Genomic DNA, 23855 nt, shown 5'->3' on the forward strand with positions numbered 1-23855 from the left:
ACAGAGTAATCATGGCACATGTGAAAATGATGACAGACAAACCACAGGCAATTAAGGAATTGATCTGGCTCACTTAATCATGAAAAAGTTATGATGATTCTGTGAACCTCCAAGATATGTGGTGCATTTTGAGGTTTCTATTCCCGACCCTTGACACTGATCCTTGTCCTGTCAGCTGCAGCAATTCACTATTCTGAATGCAACTTCTCTTGCTCATAAAGAGATTCATGGGGTAACTCTGTGGTCCAATGCTCCCCGTCAGCAGCAGTCAGCAGAAATGGCTAATGTGGTTGGATTGCTCAGCACTACATCTGAACAAACCTTATTTTGTTGTGTTAGCCATGGCTGCAACAGTGCTCATATTACATGGCATCACTAGTAGCCTCAGTCTGTGTGACTTAGACTTGTTCCTCTTTTAAATTCACATAATGACAATAAAGAGGATCATTAATGGGAGAGTAGCCAGTGAGACATGCTTAGGGGAGACAGAAGACAATTTAACTAATATTGAACTTAAGAACACATCTATATCTATCTGCATCTGTTCCTAAGTTTATGGATATATATTGTGAAGTTAATTTCACACAAAAAAAAGATACCTCTTATTTTAGCAGATTCTATTTTACTTGGTCATACTGACAGCATGGCTAAAGAATCCACAGTAAATAGTTGTCCAGCTGGCACTGAAGCAAGAAGATCTTTACAGGGAGTTTTACTCAATCTTGTTTCCTAAAAAAATGGACATGTTGAGGCAGGCAAATAAGTTTTCAAAAAACCTAGCAAGCTGTACTACTTTGGCTACTAAGTCCTTCAGCTTCTGCCAGAATGTCCGTGAGAAGTAGCAAAACGTTTATATGAAGTATAGCAGTGAAATGAGGGTGCTGGAATGGAAACTTCATGCTTTTATTTCCACATGTCACCAATTCAATGCCTGACCTTTGATAAATCCCATAGCTGTTGTACAACTCAATTTTCCTTCCAGTGGCCTTGTCTTTCACCTTCATTAATTTCTAAAAGGCTACTAATGCTTCAGAGTCTTTGGCTGAAAGGTTTTAAGAAATTTGAAGCATTATGCTATGCGGTAATAATGATGATAAATATCTAGTTCATGCTTGTATATGTTTCTGATTTCTTGCTTTCTCAGCCTAAACAAAATCATTTTCATATTTTCTTCTCTTCCATTTTCCTTTCTCCTCAATATCCATTTAGCTCCCCATCATCCAAAATGTCACTAGCTCTATTGCTCTTAGAAGTAAAGAATGCATTCTACTTTTAATCTACAATATCTCATATAGTCCTGTATGGAATTTACTGGGCAGATAGATGCATTTGCTAAACAGTCTGCAGTATTATTGTCTGCCACAACACAGTACGCATCCATCTGGGGGCAATCAATGTATTTCTGTATACTTCTTTGCTTATGTCCAAATAATCTTTTATGTACATCATGGCTTTGCAATTATTTGAAGCAGAATATGGTAGTGGAAGTACACTTGGCATTCAACTAGAGCACAAAAAGTTATTTCTGTGTTGTGTCCTATGGGTGAATAAAAATTCCCCATATTGGTGCTCAACTCATATAAAAGAGGAATTGGAAAGAACTGCTCTATGTTCCCTGTTGCAAAGTTGATGTTTCCTGATATTAGCGTTTCTGTGGCTGTAGTTCTGGCATCCAGGGTAGCAGAAACCCAGGGGAAAGTGTGATAAAATCATAGTTTCTGTCTTCAGTGTGTTTTCAAAGAATTTTTTTCTCTTAGGCATTCAATTCCTAATTATTTAAAGCTTTTTTTACAACTTTTAAAAAGTTTATTTGCGAATGGAAAAATCTATAAATTCCAAGGAACTGTTGTAAAGTGGTTTTTCTGGTAACTGAACAAAGGACTGGATTGTGTTAAGCTATTCATGTGAAATGACTATTATTTGTTTCATTTTTGATAACAGAAAAAGAAAGAGCTAATATTAGGGGAAAAGCAACAACAACAAAAAACCAACCAACCTACTTTACACACTTATTTTTTATTTGTAAATGATGTTAGAGGCTGTATATCTCTTCTGTGTAATACAAAGGTCCATAATATGAACTATATACACATACTATCCATCCATATGAAAACCATCAAGCATCTTGGAAGTCTTCATAATGATCTAAGATATCAGTGGGTTATCCAAAATTATCAGTAAAGTGGTCCCTGAAATCAAATTGAACCGTAATTACCACTATTTTTCCAGATATTTGTCTATAAAATCCTTGTCTACACACACAAAAAAGAGCTTACCAACCCAAATGTGAGAGTTATCTGTCCAGCCATGTAAAGTGCATATTGTGCATTTGAAGAGTTTTGCACGTACAATAAATATGTTCATCTGTCTAGAGGTATGAGAAATGGTGCAAGCAGCTCTCATATTCTGCTTGCTTTTTTTAAGACAGTAAGGAGCAGGACTGTGTATAAAAGATTAAATGTTTTCCTTTCAAAAATCCAGATGAATATATTAGTTTTGCATATGTGCCTATCAGAATATCATGGCAATCTTGCATTCATATCACCACAGAACTGGAGCTTTTAGAATCTTATTTCCTCTAGAATGCCATGGCAGGTCTGAAGTGTAAATGGTACTTGTCTCTTCACTCTCTTTTTCCTAACACACATCTGACATATGAAATTTTGCATTAGTTGTTATTGTTATAGCACTATTATTATTTTTTTTAAATGGAGAACATGACCTGTTGGCGTGCCCAGTTCTAAACTGAATTATATCTGAACTCTGCACATGGTCAGGAAACAATAAATGAAGAGTCAACAAAGACAAACAGAAATGATTTTCTGAGACCTTTTTTTTTTTTTTTTTTTGAGAAGTATTGGAAGAAAAGATTGTGATAATGTAGGAAGAGAAAACTGAGAAAATAAAAAAAAAAGAAAAAAGTTAATACAATGTCAAATATGACTGTAATGAAAAATTGCTTTCCTTAGATGTACATTTGCTTTGAAATCCATGCTGGGTCTCCTAGTACCTGCTGAGCTTAGCTTTAAACCCTGAAGCTATGATTTAAAATAATATATATTTGCTCTTTCATCTCTATGCTCTATTGCATCAATTTCCTTGAAAACACCTGGAAGGGTTCTTAGAGCTCCTTATGAACTTTGACTCTAGAGATTTTCATCTTTAGTTCCTGCTGTGAACTGATGCTACACATGACACGATCAGAAGAGCTGTCTGTGGTTTCTTTCTAATCTTTGGTATAAAATGTAACACATATTACAGGAACCAGCGCAAACATATTCACCTAGCCTTCTACAAATTTGTTTCTTTTAGAGATTCCAATCCGAGCTCATTTTTACTTAGAAAATCAGTATACTGGGTTGATCTCAAGAAATCTGATCAGATAATGACACTTTTTTTAAGTTATCATTAAGGCTTTTGCTCTCCATGCCAGTGAGAAGGGCCTCAGGTCCCTCTCTATATCAGATGCTCATACTTTTCTTTTGCAAAGCCTTTGTTAATTGAAATCCCACAAAACTTTCAGAGTCTGTTTTGTAAACTGAGGAATATTGATTTCATTTTGAATATGATTAGTCACTCATCTCCTACTGTTAATCAATGGGCAAAGATAAAAGCATCCTTTAGAGAATAATGTGGATTACAATTATTATGATGATGATTTTATCAAGGATCTTTAGTAAAATATGTCTGATTATCATCAGGTGATAGTATAATGATATCAACAGCTAAAAATTTATTATATAGCTATATAGTTTTAGAAAGGTGCTTAAACGTCACTTCTTTTCCAGAAGTCTTGATAAACAGAAAAATTGTGTTATATTTCAAACGTATAAACTGCCTCACTGTCCAGAAACAGAACAGAGGCACTTCAAGACTTATGGGAGGAGGACTTTTTTCATAGTTGTTAAAAATAAAAAATAAAAAAAATTCCAACTGTGTTGTAAGGTGGCATAACCAGGGAAAGTGATACTATGATACTATCAGCCATGTGAGCCAGTCAGCTGTCAGTAAAGTAAATTCATGTTGCTAATATTGAGGAGTAAGTTGTCTTTTGAACATAAAAGGTGCTTTGTGAAGTTTAGGCCCTTGACTACAGTCTTTTGTAAGATATTTTGCCAAAATGGGTATTGAAATGTACCCGTTTCTAGCAGATTGTTGAACAATGTTGTGCTCATCCATATGTGTTTCTCTGTGCGTGAAGATAAGGCCCCTTGGCATTTCCTTCCTCATCCTGCATTAGAAAGAGAGTTGTCAACAGGTCAAGGGGTCCTTCCCCTCTACTCAGTGTTGGTGAGGCCACACCTGAAGCGCTGTGTCCAGTTCTGGGCTCCCCAGTGCAAGAGAGACATGGACATACTGGGGAGTGAATCCAAAGAAGGGACGCCAAGATGATGAAGGGACTGGAGCACCTCTCCTCTGTGAGGAGGAGAGGCTGTGAGAGCTGGGACTGTTCAGACTGGAGAAAAGAAGGCTCAGGGGGGATCTCATCAATGTGTAGGCTCACCATTGTGTATAAATACCTGAAGGGAGGGTGCAAAGAGGACAGAGCCAGGCTCTTTTCAGAGGTGCCCACTGTCAGGACAAGGGAGAATGGACACAAATTGCGATATGAGAGGTGCTTAAAAATATCATCAATTCCTTCATAATTGGTTTCCAAAAGACACTGAGATTAGCCATCTCCCAGGGTCATAGCCTTACTTTTTCAGCTACAGCTGTTTCCACTTCTGAGCCACCAGGGGAGAGCAGGAAGAGATCCTGAAGGCCTTCTCCATTCCCAGATCTGCCAAATATAAAGGTCTGGACCCTGTAGTGGCAGCCACTTCTGACTCCTTCCTTGTCTCATGGGAAAACCTGACAGTGGCCATACAGGTCAGATTTGTCTCCAAGGTTAACAAGCCAAGGCCCATCTTTTAAGTCTGATGCTGTAGGAGATCTATGTCTGCTCCCACCACCCTGTTGGAGGCATCAAAACTGAGTACAGACACCACTACTACAATGGTTTGTGAAATACAAGTATAATCTGAACTGCTTTTTTTGTGGCATTTTTTCTCAGGACCTTCCTAAAACCACTCTATTTATAGAAGGTAAATGTGGCAAATTTAAAGTTGAATTTCTTTTAAGGCACTTTAAGTTAATGTGTTGCACAGCCCCTACAAAGTGCTGTGCAGGTTGGTTACTTAGGTCTTTTTCAGATTTTTTTTTTTCTTTAAGCCTGGCAAAACCTTAGCCTGACTTTTATATAACTTCATACACTTTAATCAAAATAGATCACAGAAAAATTGTGGCTATCACCAGAATTTGAGAAGTGGGATTTGCTAAAGCAGTTGAATGATATGAGTCCCATTAAGCCGCTTGTCACCATTCCCGCAATAATTTACACAATTTTACACAATAACTAAAAGCAAGCTAAAGAAGAGAGGTCTGCCTGTATTCAGTAATAGTGTTCAGATCAAGTGGGAAGGGTGGTAATTTCCTGTCTTTCTATCATGTATTCCTTATTAGCAATGCAGTTTCTCTATATCTGAGTTTCTGAAATGAAAACAGTTCTGTCAAGCAGGTAAACACTTTTTACAGTTTCTAGCCTAAAGGATAAAAGAAAAAAAAATCAAAACAAAAACCCTTCACCTAACCTGCAGGGCACTAGAATTATATCAGCAATAAAATAATCTTGCTGTCTTTATCTGTACTTTCTGCCATCTCAAGTTAGAGTGCCTGGAAAAAGTAAGAAGTACAAAAATCCGTTGTCACTGTGTAAATGGGAACAACCTAGTGTCTTTAGATACATAGGGAGAAATAATGGGTTTAACAGCACAGTAAACGCTAATTTTAAAAAACAGTTGACTCAAACAATGTAATGATACGACATCTACACCAGATTTTAATGTTGAGGAAGGGTCCTAGACTGGTATTTCTGCAGACTTAATTATCTTTCAGGCCTGGCTGTTCCTGCAAATGACTGCCAGCAGCTGTAGCAAACTACTTAATTCTGGGAACTGCAGGTTATAAGTTGGTGTCAGGAAGTCTGAGCAGCTGCAGAGAATTACTTAGCTTGGAAGCGAGATGTTTCTTCAGGGATTGTGTTAGGATTGTAATTTTTGCAGTTGTGGTCCTGAAAGCCTCCTGGTGTCATCCTGAGAAGGTGCTTTGAGTCCCTCTCCAGAAAACCATCACTTGTTAAGGGTGGAAGCTGTTTGTTAGGTTGCCAGTTGGAATGTCTATTAGTGACAGATAGAAGTCATCTTTGATTTGGCATATTTTCTAGATTTAACTTTGTAAAGCAAAAGCACTGTCATTCCTGGAATCTCTCTCTCTCTCTCTCTCTCTCTCTCTCTCTCTCTTTTTAAACACGAATGTAACCACCAGGGAGGTGGTGAATTTCTGTCAAAATCTTCAGATCTGGCTATCATTTGGGAAAATATGCTTTAACCAAAGCACACAGAATGCTTTAATCAGACATACAAGTTACTGGCCTCAAATACTGGATGAAATTTGTTGGCCCAGGATATGTGAAAGGGCAGACTAGATGACCTGATGGCTCTTCCTGGCTTCCCATTCTATTAATTTGCTGATCACATCTGTGGGATTAGAAGTGTCTTCTGAGAGTTATGATGCCCAGGCTATTTGTCTTATCAGTTCAGTCATGTCCCAGACTAGGAAACCAGAAATGTAGCTCCCTTGATGTCCTCCAAACACAGGAATTGCCTGATGTCTCTTGGATTAGTTTAGCCCATGTAGTGATTAAAAGATCTTATGTGAAGCGCAAAGTGTTTTAGTGTTTTTTTTTTTTTTTTTTTCTTCCTTCAGTCTAGCAACCAACGATCGCGCTAGTGGGCCTAACTCTCCACTCTGTTATGATGTAACCCTGCTGGTTTCAACAGAGTCATGCTGGCGTCGAAATGATTTAAAGGACCAGCGAATGAGACATAGCAGCTGAAATCCGTAGACCATTTTAAAAAAACTTAACAAATCTGGAAAATTGATTGGCAGCCTCCCCCTTATCCCTCCCTCCCTCAAGACATGGGTGCTCATATTTCAGGAGTTGGCCTAAAAGATAGAAACTAAGGTCTGGACTTTTTTTCTTGAGTGTCTGTTTATCTTCCCTTCAGTTCATGGTTGTTCTTTCCTCAGTGTATTCTTTGGTGCTTTGTTTATCACAAGGAGGCTCCTGCCATTTCCTTTGGATGATGTGAACTCGTCTGGATGCTGCAACTGAGCAAAGAGAGTACTTTCCTACTTTTATTCTGCTTTGTATTGACTTCTCTGACTTGAACGGTTTTCCACATATTGTTTTTTTGTCGCCTCACACCCTAACAAGATATTATCTTATAAGATAGCCTAATCCGTTATGAAATACTTAGGGCTTGCCAGCAGTTTTTATTAGACACTTTAATAATGATGTTTAGGAGAAGTGGGAATTGCAAAGAACAAAGAATCCCCAGATGTCCTAACAATGTACAATGTAGAATTTGAAGAATATTTCTCTACTTGAGATATTTCTCATTTTCCTTTGGAACAGCAATGTATTATCTCTGTCTAAATTATGCGAATACAATTTTATTTATAGCTTGTCTCTTATTTTAACTGTGTACCCTGAACGTGTCTGGTTTATTACTGAAAGTGTATTCTTTGCTACTTCTATTCTGTTTGGTTCTATAAACTTTATTAAAAATGCTCTTTCTGAATACAACTTCATGCAGCACACCTTCTCCTCACACAAGGAAAAAATGCCGAGAATTTAACCATGAGGTTTTAGCATATGTCTTTTGAATGGCAAGCTAACTTTCAGCTTCAGTATTTTGTGCTATTTGAATTGTGCTGTGCAGGGTCACATGCTTTAGGCTAATTGGTCCCATGCAAGGCTTGTAAGACACAGAAAAGCAAAGTTCCTGTGGTGAGTTTTTGGGGGCTGAGCTGAGTCTGAAATAGCAAAATTCATTCTCTACTCTGGTTTTCATCGTTAGTGTCTTTTTTTTTTTTTAAACAAACAAACAAAAAAACCCTTGCAAATAGGTATATTTAGTAAATAGGTATATATCACACAAGCTTAATCAGGAGAAGAACCTTACTTGTAGTAGCTACTGTAGGGAACACAGGAATACGAATAAATAGACTACTTCAAGGAACTAATTTATAATTCCAATGTTTTGTTAAAACACATTAACGTAAGCATGTTTTCTTGTATGTAACTTATCTTTGCAAACATTGTGACAGTTGTTCTGGATAATGCTGTCAGTGGAGTTTTCCTGCCTGGCACATATGATGAATGGGAAAAATGCAGAGAGGTACCAGGTTAAAGTTTTCTCCTTATCACTTCTTAATAGCATTTTAAGAGAGGTTTCTCTTAGTTTCCTTTTTTTTTTTTTTTTTAATGCTTCCACTTCTTTGCTTTACTTATATTTGTACTTGTAGTAAAGCTATTACTCACAATCAGTTCACATTTTTAACTTGAATTACATTCTTTTATTTATGCAGTGGAAAACAGTCCTGTACCTCATCAAGTTGTGTTCCTTAAAAGGGGGGAGTATGTCTTATGGGTTTTACATGAGCTTTATAATGTTTCTGATTGCTTATTCAGTTTCTGAACTATTCTCTGTAGACACATTATAAATAGTTTACTTCATAAGTTAAATCTTAATTTTAGTCTTTACTGTGCAGCTACTAGGCTGTGATCCAACAAACAACTTCATGGAGGGACAAGATTTTGCCTAATGCGGTCACAGGTTGTGGCAGTCACAAAAGTGTTTTTTTTTTGTTAAAATTAATGATATAATTTTCTATTTTTCCCATAATCTGATTGTTATTCATGCTATTTTTTAATTTTATTTTTTAACAGGAACACAATCAGTACCCCAATACTCAATGTTATAAAATACTATGCTATTAGGAAGGGTAATTTCAATACTTAAAGGGTTCTTATAAAAAAGATGGAAGAGGACTCTTTACTCAGGTAGATAATGATAGGGCAAGGGGGAATGGTTTTAAACTAAAAAAAGGATAGATTTAGATGAGACATTAGGAGGAAATTCTTCACTGTAAGGGTAGTGAGGCACTGGAACAGGTTGCCAAGAGAAATTTTGGATGCTGCATTCATGGAGGTGTTCAAGGCCAGGCTGGATGGGGTCTCGGCCAACCTGATCTAGTGGGTGGCATCCCTGCCTATGGCATGGGTTGGAGTTTGATGATCGTTAAGGTCCCTTCCAACCCAAGCCATTCTATGATTTGTAAACTACTTTCTAGAAGCTACTTACACCCAGTGACTTTTCAAGCGCTGTCTCCAACATTGTGCTCATGTCTGTTGAGCTGGGTAACCCTTAGCATAGTCAAATTGCTTAGGTATGTACTGTCAATAGCTTAAAAGCCTATCAGCCTAAAGCTGATTCCTAGCCTTGCTGGAAAAGGAGAAAAAAGAAAATTTAGAACACAGCAGTTTACTCAGATGAAATGAATGAATCAGTCAGGATGACCACTTCCTTGGAAAAATGCTGTTCTCGTTCTTGACAAATTCAGAAGGTAATCTGCCTTTTACTGAAAAAATGCCAATATAAACTCTGTTTAGAAGAGAAGGGCTGTTTTTTAACTTACAGGAGCTTACTAAATAGTTTATATAATAGCATTTGTTTGTTTTGCATCTAAATCTATCTGCTCGTAGTTGGATATATCCAAGCAGTTTGTCTTGTTAGGATTGTATGTATTATATTTATGGAAATATCTTTCAGCCTGAAGGATCCCAGTGCACTTATGAATACTTTAATTCATTACTGGAATGAATTCTCTTCCCAATAAATCAGGAGGTAAGTCTAACAGAAGTCGAAGTTCAGAATTATTATAGACAAGAAAAAAATGTGGTTATTCTTTTTTTTTCTTTCTTTCTTTCTTTCTTTTTCTTTTTCTTTTTTTTTTTTTTTTTTTCTTCTTAGAAATGCAATTGTGCTATTATGTTTGTTAAAAACCATTTTGATGTGTTCTCCTTTATGGGACCAATGTGTCTATATATATTTGAAATGAACCAATTTTATTCGTGGCTCTATGCTGATTATAAGGAAAGACTCTGTGGGAGAGGAAAACTGCAGTTATGAAAGGCAGCCCCAAGCCTTCTAGAAGTTGCACTCTTGCTAAACTAGTAATTAGTGGGTAATTTCATGAGTTACTGAGTGAGGCTGGTAAGGTGTGGGTTATGCGGGTGGTATAATGATGTCTTCCGGGCTTGTAACCCATATTTCTTTCTGTTCTTTTGCTTTTTATGGGAGTTATAACTGAAGCTAATTTTCTATGGGTATTGTAATATCCAAATAGAGCACATGACTGAGAAATGCTGTGTAAGTTTAAAGTAGGTGAAGCTGTAAAGAGACTAGAGGAAAGAGACTACAAGTGTGTTAACATCTTGGGAGATGAGGGCTCCAAAACCTGGAGAGCTGGAAATATGAAGATGGAGGTGTTGAAGGGTATTGCAAGAAGGCTGAGGAAACCCTAGGAAAGATGGGGAAGTATGATGCTGTTTAGGCTGCAGCATATTTCAGAGGTAAGACAGATATGTGAGAATGTGTTTGACCATCTAACTACTTTTAAAGGAGGTCTCATTCTGCAAGAGGAGGAAGACTAGGATACTTCTTAAATTACACCAACCCAGGAGAGGAGAGGGGAGGGGAAGTGAGCCTTCCTGCTGTAGGAAGGAAGAAGGTTAAAGATGTCAAAGGAGCACACTGGAACAAAACTTGATGTCGCAAGTGCAGTCTCATACATTCTGTGTGTCTTAATCAGACTGTGCCAGGAACATATTGCCTTATAGAATATCATAGTTTCTGTGACATGTAGGTTCAGTATTCTAAGACTGTATTTTTGAGAATTAAGTCAATAACACTCTCAGGTGAGATGAACTTGTGTGTTTACCTTGATTGTCACAAAAAGAGTGTTCTGTCCTTCTGTCCATTCATATAGAAAATACTCGAGTCTTGTAGAATTTCCAAGGATAAAATACAGATCATTCCAGAATGAGCAGAAACTGCTGAAAACATCAGTTTGGAAAACATTGTTCTACTTCTAAAACATTTAGAAACAATTTAAATGATTAATATGTTTTAAAAATAAATTTCCTATGGCTTTCAGATATTGCTTCCTCTTTGGCCCATGTTATAAATTACCGTTGTTGTATGAACACAATCATTATTCCTTTGAATGAATATATAGAACTCTGTTCTATTCACAGCCTTTAGTATTTTACAGATATTGTTACGGAAATGGTTTATCATTTTTCAAAAAGAAAATTCTGCCTCCAAAGTGTTTAGTATAACCTTATTAATCATTAAATGTGTAGAAGGTTTTATTGAAATATTGGTGCTGCTTGAAACAGCACAAGCTCCTATTAGAATATCTAACTGGCTTGAGGCAAGCAAGCCAGAAATATCTTCTGTAATTCTTAGTTAGTCATTTCCAATACCCCCAGCCCGCACTATTCTGTGATTTTTTTTTTCTCTTGGGATGAAAAGGAAAACCATTTCAGAGTGGTACCAGTGCACCAGCTCTCCTGTTCCTGCTAAGCCTATTCCTGCCAGATCTCAGTCCTCAGGAGCCTTCATTCTGAGGACAGTGATGAGCCTGATGAGCAGAGATGAACTTGAACCAAAATTCTCAACACAAAGCTTCTCAATTTTAAGGATGCTTTATTGTACCAGTATCACGCTCTTGAAGTTTAGGCCTTTGGATACTGGTTAAATTTCTTTATTAGCAGCATGCAGTGCTCAAGGTAGGAGTAAGTGAATTAATTAAGAGTAATTTAGCAAATAACTAAAATGTTTGTATGGCCACATTAATGATTGTCTGTCTTTGCTATTCATTAATAATTGGTAGGCTTTTCCTTGGGGTGATGAACATTTAAGTGATTGAGAATGTGAGAGGCTGCCCTTCGTCATATCACCATTCATACTGAGCATGTCCAAATGGAAGAGAAGGAAATGATGTGTGTAGGTGTGTCTGGCACAATCAAAATATTTTTTGAGGTCTTAAGAAATCTCAAAAAATGCTATCTGCAGTAGGACATCCTAGATATTCTGGGGTCTTCTGAGAAAAAAACACGTATTTGTGCAGCCTGGAGCAATTATACATATGCCCAAGGTCTGTCTGTAACCCAGACTGAGTATCAACCCACTGTATCCCAGGGAGTGTATTTGCCGAACTGTAACCCTTTCCTTTTCTTTTTCTTTTTTTTTTTTTTTTTTTAAGGGTGTTTTGTTTGGACGCTATTAATACGAGGATATTTCTGTGTCCTACAACAGCCACTGAAGCTCTACAGCTTCATGAATTACAACAGTAAAATTGCATTTGTATGAAAAGTGAGGAAAGGAGTGTTCTTTTCCAAAAGTCTGAAGTACTCAATTTACATAAAATAACATAATAACACGTGTTTTTCCGCTTGTAAAGGTGGAAAAGCAAGGGAGGAGTAGGACACACAGGACACACTTTATTATGGTGAGGAATGTTCCTGAAGGTTATTAATCTGAGTACGTTCAGTGACCAAAAAAAAAAAAAGTCAAAACAAGAATTCAAATTTTTTGTTCTCAGCGAAAGATTAAACAAATAAGATTAAATAAGATTAAAAACAAAACTCTAAAGCTTTTCATGAAATTTCAGTGTTTAAAAGTAGACCATTTATCACAGAAGAAGAATTTATTTTATTTTATTTTTTTTGAGAGAAATATTGCATCTGGCTTAAAATCATAATGAATGATAGGAACAAACCACTTGATTCATTAGCTACATAGTTCTTCTAAAAACTTGTCCTGTTCCTATGTTGCTGACATCAGTGAAAACATTGCCTTTTATGTCAGCAGGCCAGGACTGAACTGGAAAGAGAAATAATTTATTTAGAAGATGATAATCTTCAAAGCACTGAGCAGTTTCTTAGTGTTTTCTCAGGTACTGAGTACCTTTGATTCCCACTAGCTTATAGGGTTATGCTCAGCATTTTGAAAACCTGTTATATGGTTCCTCTATTTAGCAATCCTTGATCCTATCATTTATTGCTTAGTATTGTCAATTTTTCCTGAAATACCTTTGTGCTTTCTCTCACCTCCCTTCAAGCACTGGAGGCTTTCTGCATAAAATGGGACCACAAAACTAGAAGATCCTCTGGAATCACTGAATTTAGACTTCATGAGTACAAAATGTCCACGTGGGACAAAATGCTTTCTGAAGACATCCTATTGCCCGTGTTCTTTTGATCAGGGCTGAAAATACATCTGCTTTTGCAGTGGTCTGTTTTGCAATGATCCTCATAAACTTATCCAGCTTCCCACTAATGGTAGTCTGTTTTTGGTTCTGCCAGCATGGTTGCAGTCTCCCTGCTCTGCTGGCTGGGGATCCTCCTCTGATTTCTAGCCTACACCTTCTCCTGTTCATTTCTGTATATTTGTTCATAATCCATCATCGCCCTTCACTTGAATAGGTATCCTCTCCTTTATGTCTCTCCTCATAGTAATGTATATTTCAGGTAGCACACCTATTTCTTCAGCTTTTTTCTGCTCATGTAAACAGCAAAATTTTTTTTTTTCTTGTAAACAGGTCTGTACTCAGTACTCTGGGTAAAGCCTCACCACTGCTATGTACAGCGGCCTTAGTACTTCCATATCTTATCTAAAAGTATCTGTTTAGAATAATTTTAAGGATCATGTTAGCATTTTTATGACCACATTGCTTTACTGATGTTGTTATCCTTAAAAGGGAACTGCTGGCTTCACTGAAGCCTGTGATGAGGTATTTTTAACAGAATACAAAGTTTCATCCACTACCTTTACATTATTTTTCATGGTATGGTCCTTTAACAAACTATTACATGTTTTAACATTACTTAATATCCCTTGTCATACTTCTGACACTATCACTCATGCATTCTTTAATTCAAAGACAATTTTTTCATTGGTGCCTTTTAATACCGCTATAGTATTACACACACAAAACAAACAGACCAAAAACAACCACCATAAATAATTTACAAAATAAACATGGAACACAGTAACCAAACTCTTTGCTGCTGTTATCTTTTCAGCAGAGTCAGAAGCAGAGGGTGGGTCTTTGATAAAATTCAGAAAGTAGAAGCAGAGGAATAGTTTTTGCTAGAATTCAGAAAGAACTCAACAACTTATACAATCCTGAGACCTAAACACCAACTGAACTTGCTTTAAAATGCATAAATACTGCTTAGAGGGGGTGAAAAGTCAATTTTCAGAATGAGGAAAAATGTGAGAGACCACAGCTAAGTAAATACATGGAAAGAAAGACCAGACACTAAAGGAATGGGCATAAAAATGTGGAGGTACCTCAAAAGAAACCATAACCAACAAATGCAAAGGGAGACGTTGCTGGAAAAACTTTGCAGTTCCACAAATCTTAACAAGCCAAGCCACAAGTCTATAGTTGTAGCAGCTGTTCATTTCACAGCCATGGAAGACGTGACACTTGAAGATATGCCAACAAAGTAGAAAAGTCAAGTGTGAATCTATTTTATTTATTTATTTATTTAAGAGTAATACTTTCCTCATTGTGAAATGTTACTAAGGGAGAAATGACTTGCCTGTTGAGACTGGGCTTAGTGGGCATACTGGCAGTAAACTGTACGTCTTAGCTCCTCCTACATAATATTATTTGATTAATGAAGTGAACCACAATGACACTTCAAAATTGATTATTTCAGCTAATCTAGCATGCATACAAAATGATTTCAAGAATGTGAATTTTTATGCTGTGTTCACAAAACCAGTGAAGAACTGTTCCTATCTGCTGTGTGCTTATTCAGGACGTTTTTTTTCCACTAGGCCTCACCATGGCACAGGGCAGGAAAATGCTTGTTTGAGTTTTCTCATCAGTTAGGGGCACGTAGGATTTTAATTATTTCTTCATTTATTTTGTTTCTTCTCCTGGCTTCCAGTGGACAGAAGGCAGTTAGCATATGTCCACAGCAGCAGTTAAGATCAACCTTAAGGTCAGCTTCCAACCCACCATTGGCCTACCCTTTCCACCTTAGTATAGAGCCCTTTTACTGCAGCCTTTAGTTGTGTGCTAATAACAAACCCATAACAATCCTACACTGATCCATTCCTGGCTTCTGGTTCCTCTACATTCTAAATATACTACAAGTACTCAAAAAAAGAGTTAAGAAGATGGAGAAGACTGATTCTTAAAAGTTTAGCAATGCAATACAAATAACCTCTAGAAGGCTGAAGGAATCTTCATGCTAAGGTATATACGAAGACTGTGGCTCTAACAAGTTGATGGTGACTGGTCGTGATGAAACCTAAATGTCTGTGGAAGCTTACCTTGAATTAACTTAGTCCAGAGTTTGTACTTTTCAGTAGTGCTTGCAGTTATTGTAGATTTTTTGGATTAAACCCAATATGCATGACAATGTTACAGAATATAGTCAGTCTATATTCTCTCATTTCTATGCTAAGATGAAGTAAAAATCATTGGTTTTCAGGATGCAATGGAGAGGATATTAACCTTCAAGTGATCACTATAATTTGAAAAGCAGAGTCTGAAAATTGTGAAAATAAATTATACAGTACAAATAGATTCAAGTATATTAAATTCAGGTCTGCTGTTGAACAAAAGCAACATGCACAGGCTCTTTCATCATCTGATTGCTTTTGAGGCCATGCTCTGTGGCTGAAAATTAATAACATATTGATGCTCTTGAGGTTGATGATACGAAGGAAACTAATTACATCTGAAACCAATACCAGACTATTTTCAGTTAGTGTTATCTCTTACTCGACTTCAAAAACTGAACCCAAAGCTGACCCAAAATATAATACCATCTTTGTAAAATCTCCAGTTTCTGTTGGAAGAAACACTTAAAATTTTTGGGACATAAGATACATGTACTCTCTTAATCTGAAGTACTTGCCGCCAGAAATTGCTTTTTGAGAGTGGCATGGGTGTACCAAGAAGTCTGACTGATCTCCCTTTGAGTGTACAGGTCACTGCTTTGACCGTCACCTTCCTCTCTTGCCAAGCTGACCTTTGAGAAAGCTGTTACCTCTGCAGAGGTACATGATTTTGCACTAAGCCTACAAGTCTCTCTCCAATCGTTCTTACAGTCCCCACAATGACAACTCCATTGGGTGGGTGGTCAACCCAGCGGCAGCAGCATCTTCCAACTTCTTTCATCATCTGCAAAGCAAGTATGTGCTGTTGCATCTAGGAGCAGAGGTTGTTTGGTCTGCAGAACATGTACATGGATGCGATATGGAGTGGGGGTAGGATGGAGATTGCAGCAGGTATTAGGTAATCTGTTTAAGTCTGTTTCAGATCTCTAACCAGTCTTTGTATTTCTGAGCTCCTGAAATTTTGAGTCAATCATTCTGGTTTTGATCAGGGTAAGCTTTACTAGTTTCTTTATAGAGCACATATGGACCTGTCACTGGACTGTTTAACTGACACATTTACAGTAATCGTTCATCTGGCATGCAGCCATTAGCATATAAAACACTAGGTCTGCAAAGTTAACTTTAATAATGAGATATTAAAATGTTCAGCAGACTTCCCCCACCTTTTTGCAGAAAAGCAGTCCGTGGGCAATCACGTTTGCTCATCACAACAAATGAGCAGCAGGCATCAACAGCCACCCTATCATCTGCTGGGGAGGAATGTTTCTCTCTTTACTGGTGGGGCAGCTATTTGGCTCTCTTTACTTTTTTTCATGGAGTGGTGATTAGGACTGGCCAAACTTCACACCCACATAACTTTCATTTCTGTGTATTCCACACGAGTCTGGTCATAACTAAAATACATTTGTGATCCTTGTTCCAAGGCTCCAGGTGGTACAAAACGTTTGCTCTTTTGCATAGTTTTAACATAAAGATATGTGGGTTGCCTTCCAGATGCATTATACTGAATACTTTTGTAACATTTGGAAGCCTCTGGAGGTGCAATGCTCCATTTTTCCTGAGGTATATTAGATTCTCGGAGAGGTCTCCTTCCACCATTGTTAGTGTTGCTGTACAGGCCCCTTGTGTTTCAGTTGAACTATAATTATTTAGCACAGCAAACAGATGCTTGATGTTTCCATTTTTTTTATATGTTCAAGTAATCAGAAGCTATATGTGTAGCAAGAAGACAAGAAAGTATAGTACAAGTGTTTGAAACACATATTGAATGCAACTGAATTGTACTCATCTCAGGTAATTTTTTTTTGTTGTTAAGCTTTCCAGTAGTAGCAATTTGTGTTTGAGGTTCAATAATGTAGGTAATTTAAAAAAGCTTTTACAACCACTTATTTTGGCAAGACTTTTGAGCAGAAATTGCTAATAAAATTTCAGTGGCCTTAATCAACCCCTTATACAACGTAACAGTGAAAAATAGCATGGGAAAAATGTTCATACAGGAATGTCTTATCAGGCAAAACTTGAAATAAAATGAAAATCTCCTCTGATGACAAAGAAATGTCGAATCTTTCTTTACAAGCATTGGGAGCAAACTCTTTTCAAATTGCAAACTTGTGCTCATTTCTAGATTCTCAAAAGGAATGCTTGCAAAATTGGAGAAAGATTAGGGACAGAAGCAAAAGTTGCTAGCCAAGTGTTTTTATTTCTGAGACCTAGTTCAGAAAAAAAAAAAAAAAGTTATATCACTTTTGCAGCACTTTCTGGAACTACTTAATTAATGCATGATTGAAGGAGTAATCATTCAAATACAGTGAGTCGCTATTTCTGTATTAGCTATTCCTGCATTTCTTGCATGGTTTTATTAGCAGTGGAATTGCTGACATTTAAAATGTCCTTACTGCCATCAGAGTTAGCATAGGTAGAAATAAATGAAACCCTTTTGCAGTTTGACTTGTTATTTCAGGTTCTCTGTAAATTCAGACAGACAGTAAGCTACATTTTTGAGGTTTTCTTTGTAAATATAACAGATATACACTGACTTGTAGAAAAACAGCACTCTCCCTCCCTAAAATAAAAGAAAATGCAGCTGAGTCTCTGGAGAACATTTTAGAAACCTGGAGAGAGTTAAATTTGCACATTAGAAAAACGTACAGTGAGAAGATTGTTTATTTCTGATATCAGTTGCTTCTAGTGCCTGGATATTTTTACATTTTAAAGATAACCATGAAATTGTTCTGCAGGAGGATCTGGAGTACTGAAGTTTCATCATGCAACATTGAAATATGTAGGTAATACTCTGCATGAAAGAAATCTGACTAAATTAATTCTGACAGGGCTATTTTGCTATTAAGATGGATATGAATAAAATGGGACAAAGCAATAGTGTGCTGTTTTTGAACTGGGATCTATAAAATATGCCCAGAGAGGGATTATTTCTTTCAATACAGTACACAGATGAAATATAAGTCTATAGAGAATGGTATTCTGTATGTAGATGTAATCAGAATGAAATTACAAATCTTTTATGAACCTGGTAAAGTTTGGTAGGTGCAGGTGTATTCTCTTGAACAGAAGGCTGGTGAAGCTAAGAACAGACCTTGATTATGTTTGTGTCAATCTGATTACAAAGTCCTGTTCAGCCTCAGATGGAGTGCAGGAGAGTGAAGTGCCATAGCTACTGCTCAGATGAAACCCAACATGCAAAACATTGAAGATGGGAGCACAGATGGCTTGGACTTTTTTTTTTTTCTTTTTTTCTTTTTTTTCCCCCTGTATTATCAATTTTAGGAGGAAATTGTTGAAGGCACACCTATTGATTGGTAAAGTGTTACAGAAAAATATATTTAGAAGGAAAGATGAAGGTCACTCAGGGAAGGAAAAATCTAAGAAGGTCCAGAGCTATTTTCTGCTGACTTCAGTGAACAGTGACATTGAGAAAGCTGTTAATCTTTGTCATAGATACTGAAAATACAAGCCAAGTTGAGTCAAACTGCTCATATTAACCTATAAAAAACTGTTCTCTTGGAATAAAGTGTGCCTGGCTTTATTGTGTTAGCTAGAAAAATGTGTGTAGTAGTTCCAAACTATTTTGTTTCATTACTCAAAGCTAATCTTACCATGTTGGATAGTACATATCAAATGATTTTTACAGATTATTGTATTCTTGAGATGGCAGAGCTGAAAATGAGATGTGCATTCATAGGCATGATTGCAGTTAACTGTGACTAAAACAGATAATTCTGGAAAAAAAATTAAAGTAACACATCTTTTAAAATAATAAATTAGCAACATTGAGATGTGGTCTCAAGCTTTTTGACGGCCGATTTGGCTAAAAACTTAAACCCACTACTTTTGTAATAATAGAAAATGGTATCTTGGTCGGTGTGAGAATTGCAGAGGAATGAAGGATCAGATAAGGCATCAGAGGAATCTGCACATATTTTGTGTTGAGAATTTGCACTGGTTCAAAAAGGGGAGTCTGGGTATGCCTTAAAGAGAAAGGTTGGTCATAGGAGATAGTACAGTCTCAAATTCTGAGATCATCAGCATTTGCTCAGACATAGGTGTCCCACAGATAAATGGGGAATATATGAGACAAGCCTGCAAGTAGCTGTTTTGCCCAGGAAAGTCTAGGGCAGGTAACAGATGAACAGGATTGAAATGGCTGATCATGTGCCCTTGCACAAGTCAGGACTACCTATTATCAACTCATAACAACAATGGAATTTTGCACAATTTAGAAAGCCCAGAGTGGGGCTAGTAGCACTGCCCTAATGTGCACTGTATTACTGCTGAAACAGATCAGTTAGCTTGTATGGGTATCTCTGCATGACATGATCTTTGGCCAGAAAAGTAACCTTTACTTGGAGGGTCAAAAAAGAGAAATAGCTCATTTAATAAATGCTTTTTTTTTTTTTCAAACAATACAACATTTTCCCTTTGGCTTCTCCTGCTGCATGCCAAGAGGTTCCTTCCAGAGAGAAAGAGGAAAAGTACAGAAAGGACACAAAATGCGAACACAGCAGGTCCCTCCAGTGTTTTGTGCAGTGCTCAAAGTACAAAGAAAACATAACGAAGAAACATGGTCTGACTGTCCAGCTTTTCATTCCAGCATTTAAAACAATAACCTGGGGCAAAAGATTAGCAAAGAAGGTCAGATGGAGAGTTACAGGGAGCAGGAAGGCTGGTAGCTTTAGAGGCATATCACTTTCACAAAACCAGCTGAACAAATTACTGCCTTCATGGAACTGAGCAGAAGATTGTAGAGACTTGAGCTGGGTGTCCCTGAGTGCAGCTGAAGTGGTGCTTGCTTTTCTGAGCCAACAAAATGCTCATTAGCTTGTCCACATTTGCAAGAGGGGAACTGAGCTGGCACGATCACCACTGGCGGGGAAGAGAAAGGAGAACAGGAATGTGGGGAGACTAGGGTCTTCTGACACAGGATGTTGGTGGGAAGGGCCAAGGGCTTTGGGCCAGCATTATTTGCTCAGTCTCCTACTCCCTAAAGGTGGCATATATTCCAGCCAAGCTGCAATTTGGCTAAGGCAGATAATACTCAAGTAAAAACTGAACTTGAATATTCCTATTATTCTTTGTTGTTTTTAGAAAAAAAAAATATTACTGTGACAAGATTCTAAGAGCTGACAGATTGGAGAAGCAAATTTTCTGACACTGAAGAGAAATTCATTTGGCCAAATAAACTAAGGGAGCTTGCCTATTCTTAGAAATTATTATCCTAATAATCATTGCTAGGGACTTTAAAACAATGTATGTGCTAAATACCAGCAGTGAGCTCAGTGGTGCCCAGAAAGGGAAGAATGTGCAGATCATATTGTGAGAGCTTCACAGCCTAAAACATCATTGCTGTAAGCTAGAAAGCGATAGGAAAGTTGAAAGCTTTGCAGGTTCTACTCTCTGATACCAAGTTACTCCAACTCAGAGCAGTGCTGCAGTCTGCAGAAGTCAGGAAGAGCCCTTCTCTGCCTGTTTTCCTGTGGTGTGGGCACAAGGAATGGCTGAAGGGATGGGGACCTCTGGTTCACCTGGCTACAGCTGCTGGCCCAGCCCGGTGCCAGCAGCGCACCAGGAGGGCAGCAGGCAGCATTCAGGGGTGCCAGCAGCTGCCTGGAGGGAGCATGGTGCTCCCTCCCATCTCCCAGCCTTGTAGGATGCCTGCTTGCTTAGCGTGCTGGGAGCTGGGGAGCTGCAGCTGCCTGCACCTCTCACGGCTCGAGCTGCGCAAAAGCACCGCGGGGAACCCGGCCAGTTCTGCCGAGCGCCAGTGAGGGACTGGGAATTTTGCTGTCTAGAGGAAAAATGTTGTTATGTCTAACATTTAATGCAGTGCTGGCACCACGAGGCTGCAGGCAGATTTGTTTATTTGACAGGCTCTGCTAGCTTGACTTTCTAAGGGTAAAAACCTACATTCCTATCTGGAAAGGCTTCCTTAAGAATGGATGGAGCAGTCGCATTGATCAGTGATCTCTCAAGAGGGCTGGCAAGGTGTTTCTGGCTGGGGTTTCAGCCCCAACCCGATGCCGGGGTGTCACGGTCTAATGCAACCACCGGTTTTGTTTTGTTCTTGCAAAAGCCTCCCAAAAGGACAGTCTTCTGCACTTCTGCAGTTGTGGATGGTTGTTCTCTTCCATAATTATATTGATAAAGTATCAGCCATTGTGGAATCAAAAATGCCACTTGCCTCCACAAGTAGCTTTCACATTATCTTTATATTACAAGAAAAACATTTCTTGTTTTTTCTTTTAATGTGACATTGGTTAAATTATATCTTAAAGGGAAAAAATGTTTGCAGATATTGTTGATGACTCAGATGTTTTATAAGACAGGCTGTTGTTTTAAGAGCAGCATGTGCTTGTTCAGTGGACACCCTCAGTGCCGTCAAACATTACTAACACTGACCAAAAAAGGTATTTCATCTTGAATTTGAGAAAGCATAAATATTTGAATCAAAGCAAAGATATAGCTGCAGTCTCAAAAGGCCAGTGGAAAAACAACATGCACCATCATATCTAGAATCGAAGCTTTATAAAACACCTTTAATATAATAAATATCCAGCCTGTGTGTTGAAATGGACCGTATGTTCTATATCTGTACTAAGGCCAGCAAGGAGAACTGTTGATCTTTGAGGTAAGTATTACCAAGACTTCTGGAAAAGTAGAGGAAAGTTCATTCAAGGAAGGACTGCTCCTTCAAATCTCATCTTACTGATATTAAAAATAACTTACAGCATCAGCAGACACCGAGAAGGCAGAGCTGGAGCTCAGATCTGGGAATAGGCACTGGGGAAAGGAAAACAGAAAGGAAACCAGTAAAGAACCAGAAACTAAGGATGAAAGCTGAGCAAGGACGAAAAGGGTCCAAGGCGAGAAATCACAGCAACAAGCTCCAGAAACTCCTGAAAAGTCTTTTTAAAAGACACTCTCCTGCTGTCCCGCTGGTGATTTTGGCAGTGAGGAAGGCAGGCCGTAATGTTCCACTTGTCCCCAAGCTGCTCAGGGTCTCTTTGCAATATCCAAGTGGTTTCTGATCATCTATGTTGAAAGGTATGAACCATAAAAATTAATTTGTTCCAGGTCCATATTTACAGGAATTTTAATGAACTAGCAGTGAACCTGGTCTGTACATTGAGCTAACTAGCACTGAAGCCCAGTTTCCATGTAATAAAAGTATGTGCAACACCATGTATTTTTAGATATGTGAAAATACTTTGCAAATAAATATGTACACAAGGATAAACACATGCAGACAAAATCCCACAGAAAACAAAATATGTTCTACATAGTACATGTTTGATCTACACTAACTACACATACAGAATGTTCAACTGTATTTATGCTTCCGAAGCTTAAATGAAAATAATAGTACTAAAGAATTTTAACTATCAGTCTCAGTTTCATATCCCTAAGTTTTCTGAAACATTTAAAACTGTGACTGGAATCTCATGCTTCCTATGCTAAATTTAATTTGGAACACAGGCCAACGGAAATATAGTTAATTTAAGCCAAAGTTTGATTTTGCTATTTGCAAACAATATAAAGTGGTTAAAGTCTTGGGTATTTATCCTCTGAGGTAGCATGTATTTGCCCCTGTTATGTGATTGCCACCCTTCTCATTAACAGCAAAGGATTTTATTAGTTTGTTTAGGAATTTTAATACATTAACACTTTCTAAATGAAACCTGCTACTAGTGATGTATAACAGAAAATCAACAAAATAAAACAATTTGTGTAGCTTTTCATATCTGACATTACTGAAAGTTAGTCATCTTATGATTCACACAGAAAATACTGTGGGTGATAAGGTTTTCCTTAAAAAGAAAAATATCAGTATGTCTTTGGGAAGATTTACTGCTCCCAGCTCTCATATGATTTTCCCTTTTCCGTTCTTTTCCAGAATGAAAGCACCAACTTTGCTGCTAGTGACCTGACAAGAAACTGCAACTAATGTCTACTTCTTCACAGCACACAGTCTCTCAGATTTTCCGATCACAGTCATTGATCAGTCATCAGATTTATTGTGAATTTGTATCTCTTTTTGCATCTTTGCTTCTTAGGTGAGATATGCTGTGGTACAGCCATACAGATGGGTAGAAGCACATAGCTTTCAAGACAGTTTAAACAACAACTATGTTCATCAGATCTTCCTGGGCATGGCGACTATGAAAACATACATGGTTTTATTTATTTATTTATTTTTATTTTTTTTTGTAGGGGAATATTGACTTAGGATTTTTAGTATTTTACACAGGTTTAAATTAGAGATGCCTTTTCTGTTAGTTCTCCAAGGCACATTCAATTCAAAAGTAAAAATCTTTTATAACGCATTTACCGCATATACTGAAAACATGCTGCTTTTTTTTTTTTTCTCCCCAAAAGTAATGAACACATACACCAATGTAAAAGAGATACTAATCTAATAAGATGTGTAAAAGTGCTTATTTTGGATCTAGTTCAAGTCCCCAT

At 37.6% G+C, this 23855-nt stretch overlaps 1 long non-coding RNA gene across 1 annotated transcript in view; it reads left to right on the forward strand.

Moving 5' to 3' along the window:
• Window positions 1–9386: 9386 nt before the first annotated feature.
• The window catches only part of LOC136790258 (uncharacterized), a 15170-nt gene continuing 701 nt past the window's right edge, over window positions 9387–23855 (forward strand). Inside the window, exons 1-2 of the long non-coding RNA XR_010829798.1 lie at window positions 9387–10519; window positions 23287–23446. This is a non-coding gene — a long non-coding RNA (uncharacterized lncRNA). The remainder of the gene's footprint in view (window positions 10520–23286; window positions 23447–23855) is intronic.

Source organism: Anser cygnoides, chromosome 3 (assembly GCF_040182565.1).
Source record: "Anser cygnoides isolate HZ-2024a breed goose chromosome 3, Taihu_goose_T2T_genome, whole genome shotgun sequence".
NCBI classification, from domain to species: domain Eukaryota; kingdom Metazoa; phylum Chordata; class Aves; order Anseriformes; family Anatidae; genus Anser; species Anser cygnoides.